The following is a 22,557-nucleotide window of genomic DNA, read 5'->3' as shown; positions in this document are numbered from 1 at the left end:
GGTGGAGGCAGACAAGGCAGTAGCAGATCACCTAAATAATTATTTTTGCTCAGTATTTACTACAGAAGAAGGGATGGGGCCACAATTAAGTTGCAAGGACATTCATAAAAATAAGGCAGATGAAAGTACATTTACAGAGGAGAAGGTCCTAACAGAACTTTCACAACTAAAAGTGGATAAATCAATGGGACCAGATGGGATACACCCAAGGATACTCAAAGAGCGAACAGATGTGCTGGTTACACCTTTAACAGAATTATTTAACCAGTCACTAAATACAGGTGCTATTCCAGAGGACTGGAAAAGAGTAAATGTAGTTCCACTGCACAAAAGTGGAACCAAGGAAGAAGCAAGTAACTATAGACCAGTAAGCCTTACATCAGTATTAGGGAAAGTAATGGAAAAACTATTAAAAGAGTTGTGGAATATCTTAAATCAAACAACTTACAGGATCCAAAACAGCATGGATTTACTGGTGGGAGATCATGCCAAACAAATCTTATTGACTTTTTTGACTCTGTGATGAAAGTAATAGATCAAGGGGGAGCTGTAGTTGTAGCATATCTAGATTTAGTAAGGCATTTGACACTGTCCCACATCGCAGACTGCTAAATAAACTTGAAAGCGTGGGGGTGGATTATAAAACCGTTAAATGTATAAGAACCTGGTTGCAGGATAGGAAACAGACAGTTGTAGTTAATGGAGTGCAATCTATTGAGGGAAATGTTACCAATGGGGTACACCAGGGATCTGTACTTGGTCCAGTTCTCTTTAATATCTTTGTTGGTGACATTGCAGATGGTGTTGAAGGAAAGGTATGCCTTTTTGCAGATGATACAAAGATATGCAACAGGGTAGACACACCGGGAGGGGTAAAACAAATGATTGATGACCTAGGTAGGCTTGAGAAATGGTCAAGAACATGGCAACTACAGTTTAATGCTAAAAGATGCAAAATCATGCACTTGGGTCTCAAAAACCCAAAGGCTATATATAGTATCAAGGGTACTATAATGGAAACTACTGAGGAGGAAAGGGATTTAGGAGTCACGATTTCAAGTGACTTGAAGGCAGGAAAGCAATGCAACAAAGCAATGAGAAAGGCAAGTCAGATCTTGGTTGCATAGGGAGAGGAGTCAGTAGCAGGAAAATAGAAGTGATAATGCCACTGTATAGGTCATTGCAGGCCCGGCGCTACCTACTCAGCGAAGGGATGCAGTGCAGGGAAGCGCTGGGAGGGAGAGGCGCTCCCCCTGCTCTGCATCCCTTCCCTGCTGCGCCGTCCTGTCCCCTCTGCTGCTGCCAGCTGCTGTGCAGCGCTGGCAGCATGAAAAGCCCACTCCCCCCCTCCCCTCACCTGTGTGACAGTGACTGGGTACATATCAGAGGAGGGGGCGGAGCTACACGGACCGGAATGGGCGGCGCTAAATGGGACAGAAGGGGGCGGAGCTACACGGATCAGGCTGCTGTACTGAGGGAGACAGTGGCTTAGGTAAGTGGAGGGTGAGAGAAAAATGTATGTGTGTGTGTGTGTATGGTGTATGTGTGTGTGTGTATATATGGTGGGTGTGTATGTGTGTCTACATGTGTGAATTGTGTGTGTGTGCACGCGCTTTATGGACGTTACTACTGGGGGGGCATTACATATAACGACACTACTACCCGGGGGGCATTACAGGTAAGGACGCTACTACTACTGGGGGGGCATTACATGTAAGGACGCTACTACTACTGGGGGGGGGCATTACGCGTAAGGATGCTACTACTACTGGGGGGGCATTACGTATAAGGATGCTACTACTACTGGGGGGGGCATTACATATAAGGACGCTACTACTACTGGGGGGGCATTACGTATAAGGGCGCTACTACTGGGGGGGCATTACGTATAAGGACGCTACTACTACTGGGGGGCATTACGTATAAGGACACTACTACTACAGGGGGGGCATTACGTACAAGGACACTACTACTACTGGGGGGGATTACGTATAAGGACGCTACTACTACTGGGGGGGGCATTACGTATAAGGACGCTACTACTACTAGGGGGGAATTACGTATAAAGACGCTACTATTACTGGGGGGGGGGCATTACGTATAAGTATGCTGCTACTACTGGGGGTGCACTACGTATAAGGACGCTACTACTACTAGGAGGGGCATTACGTATAAGGACGCGTCTACTACTGGGGGTGCACTACGTATAAGAACGCTACTACTACTGTGGGTGTATTATGTATAAGGATGCTACCACTACGGGGGGGGGGCATTATGTATAAGGATGGTACTACTACTGGGGGGGCATTATGTATAAGGACGCTACTACTACTGGGGGGGCATTATGTATAAGGACACTACTACTACTGGGGTGCATTACATATAAGGATGCTACTACTACGGGTGGGGCATTACGTATAAGATGAATAAGATTGTGCTACATTGTGGCGTAATTTTAAATGGGGGTACTATTGTGTGGCCATGTCCCTTACTTGTGAGACCACACCCCTTTTCCCGGCGCACCCCAAAGGAATATGGGAGGGTGCAAATTTATAGTTTGCAGGGGGGCGCCGAACACCCTAGCACCGGCCCTGGGTCATTGGTTCGGCCCCATCTGAAATACTGTGTCCAGTTCTGCAGACCATATCTCCAGAAGGATATAAATACATTAGAGAGTGTACAAAGAAGGGCAACTAAAATGGTGCATGGCCTACATCACAAAACTTACCAGGAAAGGCTAAAAGATCTTAACATGTATAGTTTGGAGGAGAGAAGGGAAAGGGGGGACATGATAGAAACTTTCAAATATATCAAGGGTCTTAACAAAGTTCAGGAGGTAAACATGCTTCAAAGGAAGAGAAGTATTAGAACTCGAGGACATACACTGAGACTTGAGGGGGGGGGAGGTTCAGGGGAAATTTAAGGAAAAATTACTTCACAGAAAGTGTAGTAGATAAGTGGAATAGCCTCCCATCAGAGGTGGTAGAGGCTAAGACTGTAGAGCAATTTAAACATGCTTGGGATAGGCATATGAATATCCTTACAAATAATTAAGGTTCAAAAAGGGTTGAGATTGCCTAAAGGCTAAAAAAAAAAGGGCAGACTAGATGGGCCAAGTGGTACTTATCTGCCGTCAAATTCTATGTTTCTATGTTTCTATGAGGAGTGGCTATCCTCTTCCACACTAACCTACAATACTCAATCCGTAGAAAGTTTCTTGATCCCGAAGGCAGATTCATGTTACTTGATGTATTCATTGATGGCACTGTTTATACTCTTCTTAATGTATATGCGCCTAATGTCTCCCCTGAACCTTTTTTTGCAGCTCTTTTAACAACTCTCCTTACCTGGGGTGGCCACAACCTGATTGTGGGCGGAGACTTTAACCTGGTGGTCGACCCATCCATGGACAGATTTCGAGTAAGTACTCATACTGCTACTTCTCTATGTCACTTGCTGTCTTCTTTTTGTTCACAACTTGACTTACTTGACCCATAGCGTATTTTTCATCCTACCCAGAAAGATTTATCTTTCTACTCTCACCCCCACTCATCTCACTCTCGCATTGATTACATTTTCACTTCTACATGCATTTTTCCCAAAGTTACCCATTCAGCAATTGCCAACATCATCATTTCTGACCATGCTCCTGTCTCTTTACACATTCATTTAATCTTACCTCATCGCATTTCCTCATGCTGGCGCTTCCCTGCATATCTACGCCAGTCCACTGATTTCCTTCTTCATCTCAAACAATCTTGGCTTAACTACACCCTAGATAATGGAGACCACAGTCTGGACGTACCGCTGCTAAGGCGGTTCTTAGAGGGCACATAATGTCTTATACTCACTCTAAGAGGAAAAAATTCTCCTCGCAACTACAGGCGCTGAGTGCAACAACTCCTCTTACCGGAGGTATAAACAACAAGATACCCCTGCTCATAAGGAAGCTTACCTCTCTGCAAAACTCTTGTATGACACTTTCCTCACTGAACGTGCCCAACTATCTTATGACTACCAGCGGAATAAGTTTCATAGATGAGGCAACAAATCATGCAAATTGTTGGCTAATTTGATCAAGGGACCTAAATTCCGCACATGGGTCAATACCATTAATATCTCAGGAAAATTGGTCTCAGACCCCGACTCTATCTGTACTGAATTCATGCATTTTTACCGCTTCCTCTACCTAAAGGTCCTGATGACGCTGAAGCCAGCCATTCTTTTCTTGAAATAGCTGATCTTCCTACCCTCTCTCGGGAAGAGAGGGACATCTTGGAAAGCCAGATCACTATCGAGGAAGTCATTGACACGATTAAAAGCCTGCTGAATAATAAAAGCCCTGGCCCCGATGGCTTTGGTGCAGAGTTTTATAAAATGCTTCGGGAAGAATTGTCTCCCACTCTCACGTCGCTCTACAATCATATCCTTACTTCTAAACAAACCCCAATTAGATTCAATGAAGCTAAAATAATTGTTATAGCAAAACCTGGTAAGGACCCTTCCCTCACTAGTTCCTATCGGCCAATATCTCTCCTTAATCAGGACTTCAAGGTTTTGACTAAGTTGATGGCTAACCGCCTGCAACTATGGGGGTCATTCCGAGTTGTTCGCTCTCTAGCAGATTTTAGCAGCATTGCACACGCTAGGCCGCCGCCCTCTGGGAGTGTATCTTAGCAGAATTGCGAACGAAAGATTAGCAGAATTGCGAATAAAAAATTCTTAGCAGTTTCTGAGTAGCTCGATACTTACTCCTACACTGCGATCAGCTCAGCCCGTTTCGTTCCTGGTTTGACGTCACAAACACGCCCTGCGTTCGGCCAGCCACTCCCCCGTTTCTCCAGACACTCCCGCGTTTTCTGCTGGCACGCCTGCGTTTTTCCGCACACTCCCAGAAAACGGTCAGTTTCCGCACAGAAACACCCACTTCCTGTCAATCACACTCCGATCACTTCAACAATGAAAATTCTTCGTTCGGACGTGAGTAAATCTACTAAGTTTTGTGCTAAAATACTTAGTGTATGTGCACTGCGTACCATGCGCATGCGCATTTTTGCCTTAATCGCTCCGTTGTAAAAATCGGCAAAGAGCGATCAGCTCGGAATGAACCCCAATGTCTTTCTCGCAATATTATCACCTGCGCAGCTGGGCTTCATCAGACATAGACAGTCAGTTCAAGGAATTAGGGCTGCTTTGGCGCCATTACTCACTATCGCTCCCATAATCTTGTTCATAACATTTTGATTAATCTTGACGCAGAAAAGGCCTTTGATAAAGTTGCCTGGCCTCATCTTGATAGAGTCCTACGCCATCAACACTTTGGGGAGAAGTTGTGTGGCCTTGTTAACTCCCTCTACACCACCCCTACTGTGCAGGTGATGGTTAATAATATCTCTTCAGCTCCCTTTACCCTTGAGAGTGGGACTAGGCATGGTTGTCCTCTTTCCCCTCTTCTATTCAACCTAGCTTTGGAACTCTTTATACGCTATATTCTTAACTTATCTATCTTTCGGGGTATTAAAATCGGCACTCAGGTACTGAAAATCATAGCATTTGCAGATGACATTCTTCTTCTCACTTCTAATCCTAAACAATCTGTTCCAGCATTGCAAGAAGCCATAGCATGTTTCTTCTCCTTTGCGGGTTTCTCCATTAATTATGACAAATCAGAGGCCCTAGCCTTATTCCATCAAGCCACTATAGGATGGGGCACCTCCTTTCTGTTCTGATGGACTCTTACTCATCTTACTTACCTTAGTGTTCTATTACCATCGGATCCTGCCCTCCTCTACTCCTATAACGTTCGTTCTATTCTCACTAAAATCCAAACTGAACTTGGTCTTTGGCAGGATTTCCCTCTTAATCTTCTAGGTCGCTGTAACCTTGTTAAGATGGCCAGCTTCCCGAAATTGCTCTATGTACTCCAGATGGTCCCTGCCCTGCTCACGAAATCTGATTTATCCCTCCTCAACTCATTCATCTCTAAATTCATATGGTCCAATAAGCGGCCTCGGATAAGTCTTCTCAAACTGTCTCAGACGGTTCAGAACGGAGGCCTAAATTTGCCTGACATAGAGCAATACAACAGAGCCTGCCTTCTTCGCTTTGCCATGGACTGGATTAGAGGAACGAACATCTTTACTGACTCTTTATTGGACTCCCAACTATGCACCCCTCTGTCCCTCAGCTACCTCCTACATGTCAATAACACTACTCTGAAACTGCCACATCTTGACAATGTACTTCTGACACCCACTGTTCAAGCTTGGAGAAGGTCTAGGAAATCATTAAATTTACACTACTTTCATTCATAGTTTCTTCCTTTTGCGGGTAATTTGGATTTCCAGAATGGTCGGGCCTCCTTCCCTTTCACTGCATGGCGCACCGCGGGGATCACACACATTCGCAATCTACTTAACTCTCGGAATGAGCTATTTACTTTCGCTGAATCTGTGGTTAAATATAACATTAATCCCCTTCACGGTTTTTATTATTTTCAAGCCTCCCATTATCTGCATTCAGTTCTGTCGAAGCTACATAAACCAGATTTTCTTAACTCTCTAGACACTCTTTTACATTCTGGCACATACTCCATCTCATCTATCTACGCCCGAATACGCACAGAAATTCTACCCACTTCTGATCTTGTCCAATTACAAAAATGGTCCTCTCAGATACCTTCCATGACCCCTGATACAGTGATGGACACTTTCACCAAATCTCTGAAGCTTATTCTAGCAAGTATCTATCAAGAAATGTCATACAGGATTTTGCACAGGGCTTACATATCTCCGAAACGGAGTCATTTGATGGGCCTCTCCGACTCGGCGGCATGCATTAAGTGCTCTGCACCAGTAGCTGATATTATGCATTTATTTTGGCACTGCCCCTGCATACAAACATTTTGGGGTGAGTTACAGACATATAGTTCCTCTGCATTGGGTATAACATTCCAATGTACGGCCTCTTGGGCCCTCTTTGGACATCTCTTTGACCAGCCACACATTCCTTCTCAAGATAAAAAACTAGTGATGATCCTCTCAGCCGTGGGACGGAAAGCCATACTTCAACAATGGATACATGACTCCCCTCCCACCTTACCCATGGCAACCTCCAGTCTCTTGTTTCTATTTACAATGGACTGGCTAGAGACGTCTCTTAATAAGGAAATTATGACCCCTGCGCTATTTCAATGCTGGGGAAAATTTGTTGTTTCAGACCTATGACCGCCCTCCTCTAGAAGTTTTTTCTTCTTCTGTACTTCTTCTTTTTATTATACTATATGTAGGTCTACTGTTCTAATTTTTTGTTCTATATTGGAAAACGGAAAATGTGGGGTATACTGCGGGACCCTGCCGTTACTATTTTACATATATTTAACAGTATGCTTATTATCTTTTTTGTACAGCTGTGTCCTCTCTTTCTCTCTGTGATATGTTATTGTTTGTTCAAAACCTCAATAAAATATATTTTGGGGAAAAAAATGGTGTGACAATAGCTGGTGGGTCAGGGTTAGAGTCACAAGATACAGCCGTCTGCTGCCTGTAGAATCAGCATTTACCGGTGGGTCCCATATCACAGTCCAGCAGCAGCAGCAGCGGGTGCACTGTCACGTGCTGCAGCGCAGGCTGATTGGTACCAGGCGGAAGCCATCTTGTCTTCTATTGCAAGTGTTAGCAGGTCTCCTGGGACAGAGCCAATTAACTCTGCAGCAGCTAGTTCTGTTGGAAGAGCATTGGTCAAACTTGAATCCCGCTGTGAACCACACAGGTGCTGCTGTACATGTAGGTGCTCCTTTAGGTCTTGGAGCCCGGAAGCAGGTGTCTCCATTGCCTCTGGGAGTTACACCTCTGGTTGTGCTGCCTTGCTACTTGCTAATTGTACTCTTCTCTACATCCCTGGGGGATACTATCCTCATACTTTACAGTGGTTTCGTGGACCTTAAATCCTAATGCATGGTCCCCTTGATCCATTTTAGCGATTTAGATATTGCTTCCTTCATTTCACAAGCCATTGCTTTGTCAGTATGCTTTGGGTATATTTACACTTCCACAGAACTCTGTCTAGCCGGCCATTTTCCGAGTGATTTATGCCCGCACTAGAGGGATGTCGCCGTGGGATTCCGGAATGGTAAGTATATTATATGGGTGCAGTGTGTGCGGTGTGGGCCACCATGGACTCAGGGGCCCATGTGCACTGCACACACTGCACCCATTATAGAAACTCCAATGCACAGAGCCCTAGGGGTGACACTGTTGCTGCCCCATAGCCCCTGTATCTGGCTAGCTCCTGCAGTGGCACCTGGAGTGTCCTGCAGCCTGAACTTGCTGGTGCCCCCTTAGCCCGACATAAAGATGTTATACACTATGGTGTCGGTACAGGGAGCAGTGCTACCCTATTGTGGTACTGCCAGTTATGTTCCATTTTGCAAGTGGAGATGTGGCTGAATTGTGTACGGAACTGTATTGCTCACAGCTGCATATGCTTGAGTAGACACAGAGCGAAAACATGCAGGATACATTCTGTAAATAGTCTCACGCCTAACTGCACAAGACCCTTAGGGGTAAATTTACTAAGATGGGAGTTCTATTTAAGGTGGGATGTTGCCCATAGCAACCAATCAGATTCTACTTCTCATTTGTCTAGCACCTTCTAGAAGATAATGCCTGGAGTCTGATGTTCTGCAGGTTACATTTTCAATCCTATCCATAATGTACTGTATGAACGTATGGGTGGATAATCAGTAGCATGTACTTGGTACGGGATTCGGTAAGGATCCCAGCGGTCGGGATCCAAGCTGTCAAAATACCAACGCCGGAATCCTGACACTTATTGGAATGCCGACACCGGAAACGTACGCCGCAGGGGTGGGGTTAAATTTTTAATTTAGGCTGTGGGGGGAGGGTTAGGCTGCTGTCCAGGGGGGTTAGGGTAATGCTACAGGGAGGAGGGGCTTAGGTTTAGGCTGCGGAGGTGGGTGGGAAGGGGTTAGGTTTAGGCACCACTAGGAGGGTTATGGTTAGGCTGAGGGGGGGAAAGGGTTAGGTTTAGGCACCACCAGGAGGGTTAGGGATAGGCAGCGGTGGGGGGGGGGGTGGGGGGTTGGTGTTAGCTTTACGCAGCAGGGAGGGGGGGGGAGTGGGCCAGTGGGGGAAGGTAAGTATACTTACCTTCCCCTGCCAGAATTCTTATCATCGGGATCCTGCATTGCAATCCCAACCTTTTGGTACAGATTATTTTTCCACATACTTGTCTAAGCATTTGTTCCAAAGGCATGTATCTGGGCGTATAAGAAATCAGTGTCAATTGCCTGAAGCCAGCTGTTGTGAGATGTTCAGTTCATCAGCAATATCACTAAGTCAAATGTGTCTGTCCTCCTGAATCATTCTGAATCATAATGCAGCACAAATTGTCATCTGTGATAGACGTGCTTGGTTTGCCGGATCACTGCTCATCTTTAACGCCTGTCCTGCCAGTATCAAAGGCAGTGCACCAAACCAAAACCTGTTTCTGACGTTATCACCGTACACCTCAACAACTTGGCAATGAATTTCTGCTGCATATGTGCCCTTAAGATGCAGAAATCTGATCACACTATGCACCTCAATGTGTTACCATATCTCCGCCAGCCCCGCCATCTTACAATGTTGGGACAGTATGACTGATATGAGTCTAATGTCTGTGATGGGAAACAGTGGTCTACCTGCTCTGGCCTGGTGGGAAATTAGACCGTATAGAGAATATTACACACATGAGACATCTTGTTATAGTGATAGTTTCACATTTTCAGTACATTTGTTAACACAATTGACTGTAAAGCTTGGGCCTGATTCAGAGATGTATGCTAATGACATTGCAGCAGTAAATTTGTACCCAGCAGCTGTGCAAAAATATGCTGGGATTTGTACTGGGACACCCACTGGTGTCATCTCAGAACCGCCGCTTGTGTACAAATATGGAACAATCTGATGCACATTGGTTAAACATCAACCTTCAGAGTAAACCTATGATGGCCGCATGGCCACAGGAAATAAGAAGCTGGAGTCATTGTAACTGCTTACGGGAATGCAGTTGCAAGCTGTGACACGCTCCCGAAATGGTGATAATACTCCTTGAGTCACCATTCCCCTGTTAACGCCCACTAATGGTCCTTTACTGACAATCCTCACTGCAACTGTCATCATAAGACTGTCATCGCAACACATGCGCAGCACGACATACATTCATGTGCAGTTGCAAAAATTTCTCCACTGCAACCAACATCAACTTTGCATCCATCTTTGAATCAGACCCACCATTTTTTTTCTTTCAGCATAATATTCCTTTTGGATTTGTGTTAATTAGAGGGGACATGTGAGAGACTAACAGTCATTGGCAGTCTCTCAGATGGAGACTCTTGACCTTCATACTTTACAGAGTAACTGCTTCTATATCTCTTTGCAGTTTTCCCCAGATACTGTCTCTCTCTAAGGGGGTCATTCCGAGTTGATCGTAGCTACGATCATCTTCCCAGACATGCGGGAGGACGCCCAGCACAGGGCTAGTCCGCCCCGCATGTCAGTCCGCCCCCCGCACAAGTATAAAAGCATCGCACAGCGGCGATGCTTTTGTACTTGAAGAGTAACTCCCGGCCAGCGCAGTTCCTCGTCGCTGCCCCAGGTCGCAGCGGCTGCATGTGACGTCACACAGCGGCTGTGTGTGATGTCACGCAGCCGTGCGGCCTTCCCCCGCACGGTATGGCCACGTCTGCGTTGGCTGGACCACCCCCCCAAAACGGCGGGTAAATGCCACCGTGCCGCCCCCTCCCGCCCAGCGAACGCCTCTGCCTGTCAATCAGGCAGAGGCGATCGCTAGGTAATGGCGGCCTTCGGCAGTCTGGCATGCGCCGGAGCACTGTGGAGCCGGCGCATGCGCAGTTCCGACCCGATCACTGCGCTGCGAACAGCTGCAGCGTGCGATCAGGTTGGAATGACCCCCTCTGTCTGTCACCTGTGTCACAGGATATGTCCTCTTACACAAGGGCTGCTTTGGAGCCTATACATTCCATCACAGTAATAAGAGAGAGGGCAGGATGTATCAACCCCAAAACGTGTGGTCAAACATCCGAAAACAGCAGACACTCACAGTGTACTAGAAAAGCTGGGTTGCTACTTTAAACACACAGGAAGTAGTTTTAAACATGTGCAAAGTCACAGATGATGCACAATGGAACTTGTAGTGAGAAAAAGCCATAGACACTGCATCGTAGCACTTCGTACACAGATGCAGACTTATTTGCACACAGATGTATAAATGTCACACATCATCTGATCAGTGCAGTCTAGCTAAGCAGTTTTGTCTGTTCCAGTTGTTTAAGGGCCCAATTCAGACCTGGTCGCTGCAGCAGCAGCGATTGCAGGCTAAAGCCCACTGATGCGATCACCTCTGCCTGATTGACAGGCCAAGGCGGTACCGGGAGGGGGGGTGACGGCGCTGCGGTGGCGTTTTCGGGGCGCGCCGTCTGGGCCGTTTGCAGGGTGGGCCATGGCGGGCAAAAACATGGCGGGGTAGCTACTCTTCAGGTGCGAAAGCATCACTGCCGCGCAATGCTTTCGTACCTCTGCGTGGGGGTGGGGTGGGGGTAGGGCCTGTCAAGTGGGGCGGACTAGCCCTGTACTGGGTGTCCCCCCGCATGCCTAAGATTTTGATCGTAGATGTGTATTTTTTTGCACATCTACGATCAGCTCTGAATTAAGCCCTAAGTTATGTGAATAAGATGTGCATTTTTAGGTAGAAAGGCGTTCGGTGCGGTTAAGTTGTTCAGGACCGGGTGTGCCATGACATAGCGTATGAAGACATAGCAGTTTTAGTGTATAATTTGTACTATACAATATGCATGTCCTGTCTCGGTTTGATTTGCTTCTATTCCACCCACATGTATACATTAAACGCAAAAACAGTCACTATATTATTTGTAACACTCCAGTTCATTTAGGGGCTCATTTAGACCGACATCCATTTTGCTTTGCATAAGATACACATTTCATACCAAAATATGTGTGCACATGCAATGGTGTTATTAGTGGGGTGCGGGGAGTGAGGACACCAAAATGACAGAACTCAGAAGCAGGACTCCACGTCAACCTCGCAGTGCACCACCTGGCACCCAAGTACTGAGAAGTCGGCAGTGCAAGTAGAGACTCTGGGGACAGCATCTTAGGGAATGCTGGGCAAACACCGTTCCCAAATGAGGGCACACCCCCTTTTCAGGTATGCATGCTTTTGGTTGGGTGACACCAACCCTTGTGAGCCACAGTGCACATGCCACCACGTATAGATATTTACGTGTCATTGACATCCAAACCCATATGCCTGGAAAGCTTAAACGGGGAACAGTATTTTGATGTAGACAATGACATATCCCCAGATAGCCTCTTTGGTGGAGGCACTGAAGGTGCATAGATACATAATGATGATAATGACTACCAGGGCACTATCTAGCCTCTCCTTATTGGCTGATTGCACATTGACGCCTTGTACTTAATTCATTACCATCTCAGATATGTTATCTCAAGTGGTGGACTTATTTAATGTTCCTTTGGGACTACTGGAGGAACAAAGATTCCAATTTGGTCTTTAATGGGGAAAACAATAGATATGGAATTTTTACATTTAATCCTTTTCATATGGGAAATTCAACTTTCTCATGTATTAACAACTGTCCAGACAGACAGACAGACAGATATTTTCTCTTTTGTAAATTACAATTCATTACATTAATATGGGGTAATACAACTTTACAACAATGAGCGCTGTTAAGCCACAAGCGGCATTTGTATACAACTTCGAAATCTGTGACAAATACAACAATTTTTCAGGTGGACGCATCTTGTGAAACATATAACTCAACATGTTCATGTAAGTGCGCTTTTTTGTGTCTCTTTTCCTATGGATGTATACAGGACTAATACATACACCTCTAAATGAGAGCCTTAATACCCACATAAATTTGTTATTATGCTGTTAGATACTTTATTGTCCCTACCATATGCAGCATTGTTCGGCTTCAAGGTCTCAGATGAATAAGAAACGTTGGTCATTCCTTTGAGAGGTCTGTTCTCAAGCAGCTTATTACGGCTCCGCCCAGCATGAAGATGAAGGATCCCCAGCCAAGCCCATAGCCCCAGCTGAACTGGGAAGAGAGTGGGAGGAATGGCGCTGACAGGAACTTCAGAGAGAATAGCAGAAGAGCGCTAGTCTGCAAAAGGACTGAGGAGAGAAAACAAGGAAACTACAGGAAGATGATATAGGCAGGCATGCAGACACAAACTTCCATTCAAGAGTAACAGACACAAGCTAACGTGTAGGGTTTATTGAAAGAGAAAGAGTCCTTATACTAAGCAGGCTTATATTTGTAGATGGCCACAATGGGGTATATGTAATAAGGTGTGATTTTTCAGGAACCCATGTGATTTCGGCATTTAAGCATGTAGATTTAAAGCAGGTTGTTTTGCTTTTTGCTTTCTTAGAATCTATTAGAATATAAAGCATGAACAAGACAGGCAGAGAAGAAAACAATCAGAGCTTCCCACACAGGGAATTGCTGCATATAGCTAAGAATAACAAAAAATAGCTAATGTAGTAAAGCATAGTAAACTTAAAGTATTGCCGCTTGGTAAACAATTTTTCAATGTGGGGTATGGAGAAAAGAAAGAAGTAAGAGAAAAGAGGAAATGGTAAGAAAAGAGGGCGAAAGATTGGAAGAAAAAGAAATGAGAAGGGAGGGTAACCTGGGAGTAACTGCAGTATACATGGAAGAAATGGGACAGAAGTGGGTAAAGAGGGAGGGAGCAGGAGCACCAATGTGGGAGGACCAAGGGGCCCACAATTTAATGAACAGACCTGAAGAGCCTCTTAGAATGTTGGTCATGCCCTCCATTTCATAAAACAACCATTTCTTTTGGAGGAGAGCTGACATAGTAGGAGAGTTTTTAGACTTCCAAAGCGATGCTATCAGGCAGGTGGTAGAGCCGAGAACATGTCTGGCTAAGCTTGTTTTGATCAAGGAACAGTAGTGGGAGCAAAACATGTTTGGGGAGGAAAGGGACTGTGGAACCCAGGAGCGAAGCCAAGAGAGAGTGAACCTCCACCCAGTATCCTTACAGGACAGGACAGATCCACCAAATGCAGAAGAAGAACAACCCTATGTCCAAGCACCCCCTCCAGCATAGTGGAAAGGTAGAAGGAAACATGTTATGCACTTGAGCGGGCACTAAGTACCAGTGAAACCCTAATTTAGAAACATTCTCCTTGATGCCTGCACAGGTCAAGGACTTACCAGCATCAGACCATGGGGAAGATGCACTGAATCTTGGTGATAAAGTGAATATAGATAAAGTGAAGATAAAGTACCGGCCAATCAGATTCTATCTGCAATGTTACAGGCTGTGTTTGAAAAATAACAGTAGATGATTGGATGGTAGTCTATCTCTCTCCACTTTATCACTTTACAAGACTTTGTACATATGCCCCCACGGGTGTAGTAGGGTATGCCAGCAGCCGGGCTCCCGGCTGCCAGCATACCGGCGCCGGACTCCAGACTGCCGGCATACTGACAGCTGGGCGAGCACAAATGAGCCACTGCGGGCTCGCTGTGCTCGCCACGCTGCGGGCGCGGTGGCACGCTACACTATCTATTCTCCCTCCATGGGGGTCATGGACCCCCAAGAGGGAGAAAAGGTGTTGGTATGCCGGCTGTCGGGATTCCGGCGCTGGTATACTGTGCGCCGGGATCCCGACAGCCGGCAAACTGAAGACCACCCGCCCCCACATGTCCAACTAATCTTAAGCATTAAGAGACTCGCCCAAATACCTTTCCCAACACTACTTATGAAATTATAGGAAGAGGTGGCTGGAACAAGGATATAGTTATACAGTTATAAGCAAAGGATGAAAATAAGATTTTAAACCTACCGGTAAATCTTTTTCTCGTAGTCCGTAGAGGATGCTGGGGACTCCATAAGGACCATGGGGATAGACGGGCTCCGCAGGAGACATGGACACTTCAAGAAAGAATTTAGATCTGGGTGTGCACTGGCTCCTCCCTCTATGCCCCTCCTCCAGACCTCACTTAGAGAAACTGTGCCCAGAGGAGACGGACAGTAGGAGGAAAGGATTTTTGTTAATCCAAGGGCAAGATTCATACCAGCCACACCAATCACACCGTATAACTTGTGATATACTACCCAGTTAACAGTATGAAAACAACATAGCATCAGTCCAAGACCGATGAAAACTATAACATAACCCTTATGTAAGCAATAACTATATACAAGTCTTGCAGAAGTAGTCCGCACTTGGGACGGGCGCCCAGCATCGTCTACAGACTACGAGAAAAAGATTTACCGGTAGGTTTAAAATCTTATTTTCTCTTACGTCCTAGAGCAGGGGTGGGCAATTATTTCAGCTGAGGGGCCACTTGACACTTTCCTGTCAGGATTCGAGGGCCGCACACAAAATAGCAGCCCCCCCCACCCCCCCATGCACCAAAAATATAGGGACATGGCTTCGTGTGGAAGGGGCGTGGCTCAAAAAAATACAGATTCATATTAGGCTGCACAACAGTCTCCATTATTCAAATTACGCCACACAGTAGCGCCACTTACACACATTACACCAGGTAGAGCCCCTTTTACACATTATGCTAGGTAGAGACCCATTTTACACATTACTCCAGGTAGGTTTAGGCATCAGGGACAGGCTAGGTTTAGGTAACCATGGGGGGTGGTTAGGGTTAGGCACCAATGAAGGAGGTTAGGGTTAGGCTGCCGGGTGGGAGGGTTAGGGGGTTGGGGAGAGGGGAGAACACCCCTTACCCCCCCCCCCCTGTCGGTTTCGAGATATCAGGATCCCATCGTCAGTATTTTGACCGCCGGGATCCAAAGCGGCATTGAATCATACTGATCCAACACATACACAGAGCTACAGATACATAGTTACACAGACACAGATACAGAGTTACAGACATACAGTATAGAGTTACACAGACACATATACAGAGCTACAGACATATATACAGAGCTACAGACACATATAGAGTTACACAGAGACATATACAGACACATACACAGAGTTTCAGGCACATTATCATATACAGTTACACAGACATAATATAATTTATGGTCCCTCATACCTTAAAGAATGTCACTGCATGAAAACTTTGGCTGCTTTGGCAGGTCCTTCATCCTACCTGCCATGCATGATAAAGTGCAGGAGCATCAAGGCTGTGCTCCGTTCTGGGTAGCCCGGCCCCCTGCTGGGACACTGCTTCCTCTTTCCTTCTGATAATCAGGGGGGGGGGGGGGGGGGCGGCAAGACATATGCCCCGAGAGACCCCTGCTGCTGAGAGCCCACCATTCTCCCACTGCAAAGCAAGCAGTCCTTCCCCAATCCCCCTCATCTCGCAGGCAGAGCTTTGCCTGGGCTGGCTGGGAAGGTGAGACTAGCAGGGGGAGGAGGGGCTGCGGCTCTATTAGCCGCAGCCGGCACTGTGTGATCTTTTGTCCCCTGCTCCCTGTCAGCGCATGACAGGGAGCAGGGGGCAAAAGATCACACAGTGCCGGCTGCGGCTAACAGAGCCGCGCTGTCGCAGGCATCATCTCGCTGCCGGTGACCTGGGCTGGAAGCTGGCCGGGAAAATGACAAGCGGCCCGCGGGCCGTATTTTGCCCACCCCTATCCTAGAGGATGCTGGGGACTCTGAAAGGACCATGGGGATTATACCAAAGCTCCCAAATGGGCGGGAGAGTGCAGATGACTCTGCAGCACCGATTGAGCAAACAGGAGGTCCTCCTCAGCCAGGGTATCAAACTTATAGAACTTTGCAAAGGTGTTTGAACCCGACCAAGTAGCAGCTCGGCACAGCTGTAGTGCCGAGACCCCTCGGGCAGCCACCCAAGAAGAGCCCACCTTCCTAGTGGAATGGGCCTTGACCAATTTTGGTAACGGCAATCCCGCCGTAGAATGCGCCTGCTGAATCGTGTTACAGATCCAGCGAGCAATAGTTTGCTTTGAAGCAGGGGTGCCAATCTTATTGGCTGCATACAGGACAAACAGTGCTTCTGTTTTTCTGACTCTAGCCGTTCTGGCCACGTAAATTTTCAAAGCCCTGACCACATCAAGGGACTCGGAATCCTCCAAGTCACGCGTAGCCACAGGCACCACAATAGGTTGGTTCATATAAAAGGATGAGACCACTTTTGGCAGGAATTGAGGATGGGTCCGCAATTCCGCTCTATCCATATGGAAAACCAGATAAGGGCTTTTATATGATAAAGCCGCTAATTCCGACACTCGCCTAGCCGAAGCCAAGGCTAATAACAGGACCACCTTCCAAGTGAGATATTTAAACTCCACTGTTTTAAGTGGTTCAAACCAGTGTGACTTAAGGAAACTCAACACCATGTTAAGGTCCCAAGGCGCCACCGGAGGTACAAAAGAAGGCTGAATATGCAGTACTCCCTTCACAAAAGTTTGTACTTCAGGGAGAGAGGCCAATTCCTTTTGAAAGAAAATGGATAAGGCCGAAATCTGAACCTTAATAGAGCCTAATTTCAGGCCCAAATTCACTCCAGTTTGTAGGAAGTGAAGGAAGCGGCCCAGATGGAATTCTTCCGTAGGAGCATTCCTGGCCTCACACCAAGAAACATATTTTCGCCATATACGGTGATAATGTTTAGATGTCACGTCCTTCCTAGCCTTTATCAGCGTAGGAATGACCTCATCCGGAATACCCTTTTCAGCTAGGATCCGGCATTCAACTGCCATGTCATCAAACGCAGCGGTAAGTCTTGGAACAGACAGGGCCCCTGTTGCAACAGGTCCTGTCTTAGAGGAAGAGGCCACGGATCTTCTGTGAGCATTTCCTGCAGATCCGGATACCAGGTCCTTCGTGGCCAATCTGGAACAATGAGGATTGTTCTCACTCCTCTTTTTCTTACTATTCTCAACACCTTGGGTATGAGAGGAAGAGGAGGAAATACATAGACCGACCGGAACACCCACGGTGTCACTAGGGCGTCTACAGCTACTGCCTGAGGGTCTCTTGACCTGGCGCAATACCTCTGTAGCTTTTTGTTGAGGCGGGACGCCATCATGTCTATCTGGGGAAGTCCCCACCGACTTGCAATCTGTGCAAAGACTTCCTGATGAAGTCCCCACTCTCCTGGATGCAGGTCGTGTCTGCTGAGGAAGTCTGCTTCCCAGTTGTCCACTCCCGGAATGAACACTGCTGACAGTGCGCTTACATGATTCTCCGCCCAGCGAAGAATTCTGGTGGCTTCCGCCATTGCCGCTCTGCTCCTTGTGCCGCCTTGGCGGTTTACATGAGCTACTGCGGTGACGTTGTCTGACTGGATCAGAACTGGTTGGTCGCGAAGTAAGGTCTCCGCTTGCCGTAGGGCGTTGTATATGGCCCTTAGTTCCAGGATGTTGATGTGAAGACAAGTCTCCTGACTTGACCAAAGACCTTGGAAATGTCTTCCCTGTGTGACTGCTCCCCAACCTCCGAGGCTCGCATCCGTGGTCACCAGGATCCAGTCCTGAATGCCGAACATGCGGCCCCCTAGAAGGTGAGCACTCTGCAGCCACCACAGGAGAGATACCCTGGCCCTGGGGGACAGGGTGATCAACTGATGAATCTGTAGATGTGACCCGGACCACTTGTCCAGTAGGTCCCATTGGAAGATCCTCGCATGGAACCTGCCGAAGGGAATGGCCTTGTATGATGCCACCATCTTTCCCAGGACTCGAGTGCAGTGATGCACTGACACCTGTTTTGGTTTCAATAGGTTCCTGACCAGAGTCATGAGTTCCTGGGCCTTTTCTATCAGAAGATAAACCCTTTTCTGGTCCGTATCCAGAATCATGCCCAAGAAAGTCAGACGAGTCGTAGGAACCAACTGCGACTAGGGGATATTGAGAATCCAGCCGTGTTGCTGTAACACCTTCAGTGAAAGTGACACGCTGTTCAGCAACTGCTCTCTTGATCTCGCTTTTATGAGGAGATCATCCAAGTATGGGATAATTGTGACACCTTGCTTTCGCAGGAGCACCATCTTTTCCACCATTACCTTGGTGAAAATTCTCGGGGCCGTGGAGAGACCAAACGGCAACGTCTGAAATTGGTAATGACAATCCTGTACCGCAAATCTTAGGTACGCCTGATGAGGTGGATAAATGGGAACATGAAGGTATGCATCCTTTATGTCCAGAGATACCATAAAATCCCCCCCTTCCAGGCTGGAGATGACCGCTCTTATCGATTCCATCTTGAACTTGAACCTTTTCAAGTATAGGTTCAGGGATTTTTAATTTAATATGGGTCTGACCGAACCGTCCGGACTACAAACAGGGTCGAGTAATATCCCCTTCCTTGTTGAAGCAGGGGAACCTTGACCACCACCTGTTGAAGATACAATTTGTGAATTGCATTTAACACTAACACCCTTTCCTGGGGAGAAGATGGTAGGGCCGATTTGAAAAACCGGCGAGGAGGCACCTCTTCGAATTCCAGTTTGTAACCCTGAGAAACAATTTCTATTGCCCAGTGATCCACCTGCGAGTAAACCCAGATGTGGCTGAAAACTCAAAGACGTGCCCCCACTGGGGCGGACTCCTTTAGCGGAGCCCCAGCGTCATGTGGTGGATTTTGTAAAGGCCGGGGAGGACTTCTGTTCCTGGGAACTAGCTGTGTTGTGCAGCTTTTTTCCTCTGCCCTTACCTCTGGCAAGAAAGGACGCACCTCGTACTTTCTTGTTTCTTTGTGATCGAAAGGACTGCATTTGATAATGTGGCACTTTCTTAGGCTGTGAGGGAATATAAGGCAAAAAAATAGATTTACCAGCTGTAGCTGTGGAGACCAGGTCCGAGAGACCTTCTCCAAACAATTTCTCACCCTTGTAAGGTAATACCTCCATATGTCTCTTTAAGTCGGCATCACCTGTCCATTGCCGGGTCCATAGGACTCGTCTAGCAGAAATCGACATAGCGTTGATTCTAGAACCCATTAGACTAATGTCTCTTTGAGCATCTCTCATATATAGGACAGCATCTTTTATATGCCCTAGGGTCAATAAAATGGTATCCTTATCTAGGGTCTCAATTTCCGCTGATAAGGTATCTGTCCATGCTGCTACCGCGCTACAAACCCAGGCCAACGCAATCGCCGGTCTGAGTAAGGTACAAGAATGTGTGTAAATGGACTTCAAGGTAACCTCCTGCTTGTGGTCCGCAGGATCCTTGAGGGTAGCCGTATCTTGGGATGGTAGCGCTACCTTTTTGGATAAGCGTGTCAATGCTTTATCCACCCTAGGGGAGGATTCCCACCGTATCCTGTCCGTTGGCGGGAAAGGATACGCCATAAGAATTCTTTTGGGAATCTGCAGTTTTTTGTCTGGAGATTCCCAAGCCTTTTCATATAATTCGTTCAACTCATGTGAGGGGGGAAAGGTTACCTCAGGTTTCTTTCCCTTATACATGTGTACCCTCGTGTCAGGGACAGGGGGTTCCTCTGTGATATGCAAAACATCTTTTATTGCAATAATCATATATCGAATACATTTAGGCAATTTTGGCTGCAACTTTGCATCATCGTAGTCGACACTGGAGTCAGAATTCGTGTCGGTATCTGTGTCAACAATTTGGGATAGTGGGCGCTTTTGAGACCCCGAAGGTCCCTGTGACATAGGGGCAGGCATGGGTTGAGTCCCTGGCTGTACCCTAGCTTCAGCTTTGTCTAATCTTTTGTGCAATAAATTTACATTAGCACTTAAAACATTCCACATATCCATCCAGTCAGTTGTCGGCGTTGTCGATGGAGACACCTCATTCATTTTTACCTCCTCCTCCTCCTCCTCCTCCTGAAAGCCTTCTGCCTCAGACATGTTGACACACGCGTACCGACACACCACACACTCAGGGAATCCTCTTATCTGAAGACAGTTCCCCCACAAGGCCCTTTGGAGAGACAGAGAGAGAGTATGCCAGCACACACCCCAGCGTTATATGACCCAGGAAAAAACACTATATAATTATATGTTTACCCAGTAGCGCTGTTTGTAATTTATAAATGCGCCAATTATGTGCCCCCCCCCCCTCTTCTTCAAAACCCTCTTTCACCGTGGATTAAGCAGGGGAGAGTCCAGGGAGCTTCCTCTCAGCGCTGTGCTGTGGAGAAAATGGCGCTGGTGAGTGCTGATGGAGAAGCCCCGCCCCCTCGGCAGCGGGCTTCTGTCCCGCTCAAATATACTGAAAACTGGCGGGGGCTCTTATATATATATATATATATATATATATACACAGTGGCCAGCTGTATATATACTATTTTTGCCAGAAGAGGTTTAAATGCTGCCCAGGGCGCCCCCCCCCCCCCCTCTGCGCCCTGCACCCTTACAGTGACTGCCGTGTGTGAGGTGTATGGGAGCAATGGCGCACAGTTTCACCGCTGTGCGTTACCTCAGTGAAGATCATGAAGTCTTCTGCCGCCTCTGAAGTCTTCTTTTCTTCTCATACTCACCCAGCTTCTATCTTCCAGCTCTGTGAGGAGGACGGCGGTGCGGCTCCGGGACGAACTCCAGGGTGAGACCTGTGTTCTGACTCCCTCTGGAGCTAATGGTGTCCAGTAGCCTAAGAAGCAGAGCCTTGAAACTCACAGAAGTAGGTCTGCTCCTCTCCCCTCAGTCCCTCGATGCAGGGAGTCTGTTGGCAGCAGGCTCCCTGAAAATAAAAAACCTAACAAATATACTTTCTGTCAGAAAGCTCAGGAGAGCTCTCTGAAAAGCACCCAGTCTCCTCTGGGCACAGTAGTAAACTGAGGTCTGGAGGAGGGGCATAGAGGGAGGAGCCAGTGCACACCCAGATCTAAAGTCTTTCTTGAAGTGCCCATGTCTCCTGCGGAGCCCGTCTATCCCCATGGTCCTTACGGAGTCCCCAGCATCCTCTAGGACGTAAGAGAAATGTAATAGCCTGCGAGCTGCAGGCTGTGCGGAACTTTGTGCATGTCTGTATTTTTAAAGCAGCACTCATTTACACAGGAAAATCAACCTGGTTTTGCTGTGTAAATGATTGCTACTTTAAAACTACAAAGTCCCACACAGCCTGTAACTCGCACGCTATTAAATTTCGCCCAAGACCTTTGGACATGCAATTGAGCGGCAGCTGGACTCAAAAAGACAGAAGAGTTTAGAAGAGAACCGAAAAGGATGGAAGTGGCAGAAATGCCTAATTTGAAGAAACTGATGAAAAGAAAACCTGAGCAAAGGATGGCGATCATGAAGAGTGGTGAAGGTTTGCCTTTTAAATTATTGCCACTTTATTCACATAATGGTGGTGAGCACCCCCAGTCATTAACCAAATTGACTCTTATGGTCAATATCACTATTTTTGTTCATAAATGTGAGGGTAGTGTATTACCAGGAAGGATACTGTATTTACTGCAAGACGTATAATACTATAAAGATACATTATTGATAATTTTGTACTGTACTGTAAAGTATATAGGGGTTAAGTCATATAACAAACT

The sequence above is a fragment of the Pseudophryne corroboree genome, chromosome 8 (assembly GCF_028390025.1).
Source record: "Pseudophryne corroboree isolate aPseCor3 chromosome 8, aPseCor3.hap2, whole genome shotgun sequence".
Taxonomy (NCBI): Eukaryota; Metazoa; Chordata; class Amphibia; order Anura; family Myobatrachidae; genus Pseudophryne; species Pseudophryne corroboree.
This window is presented reverse-complemented; position numbering follows the sequence as displayed.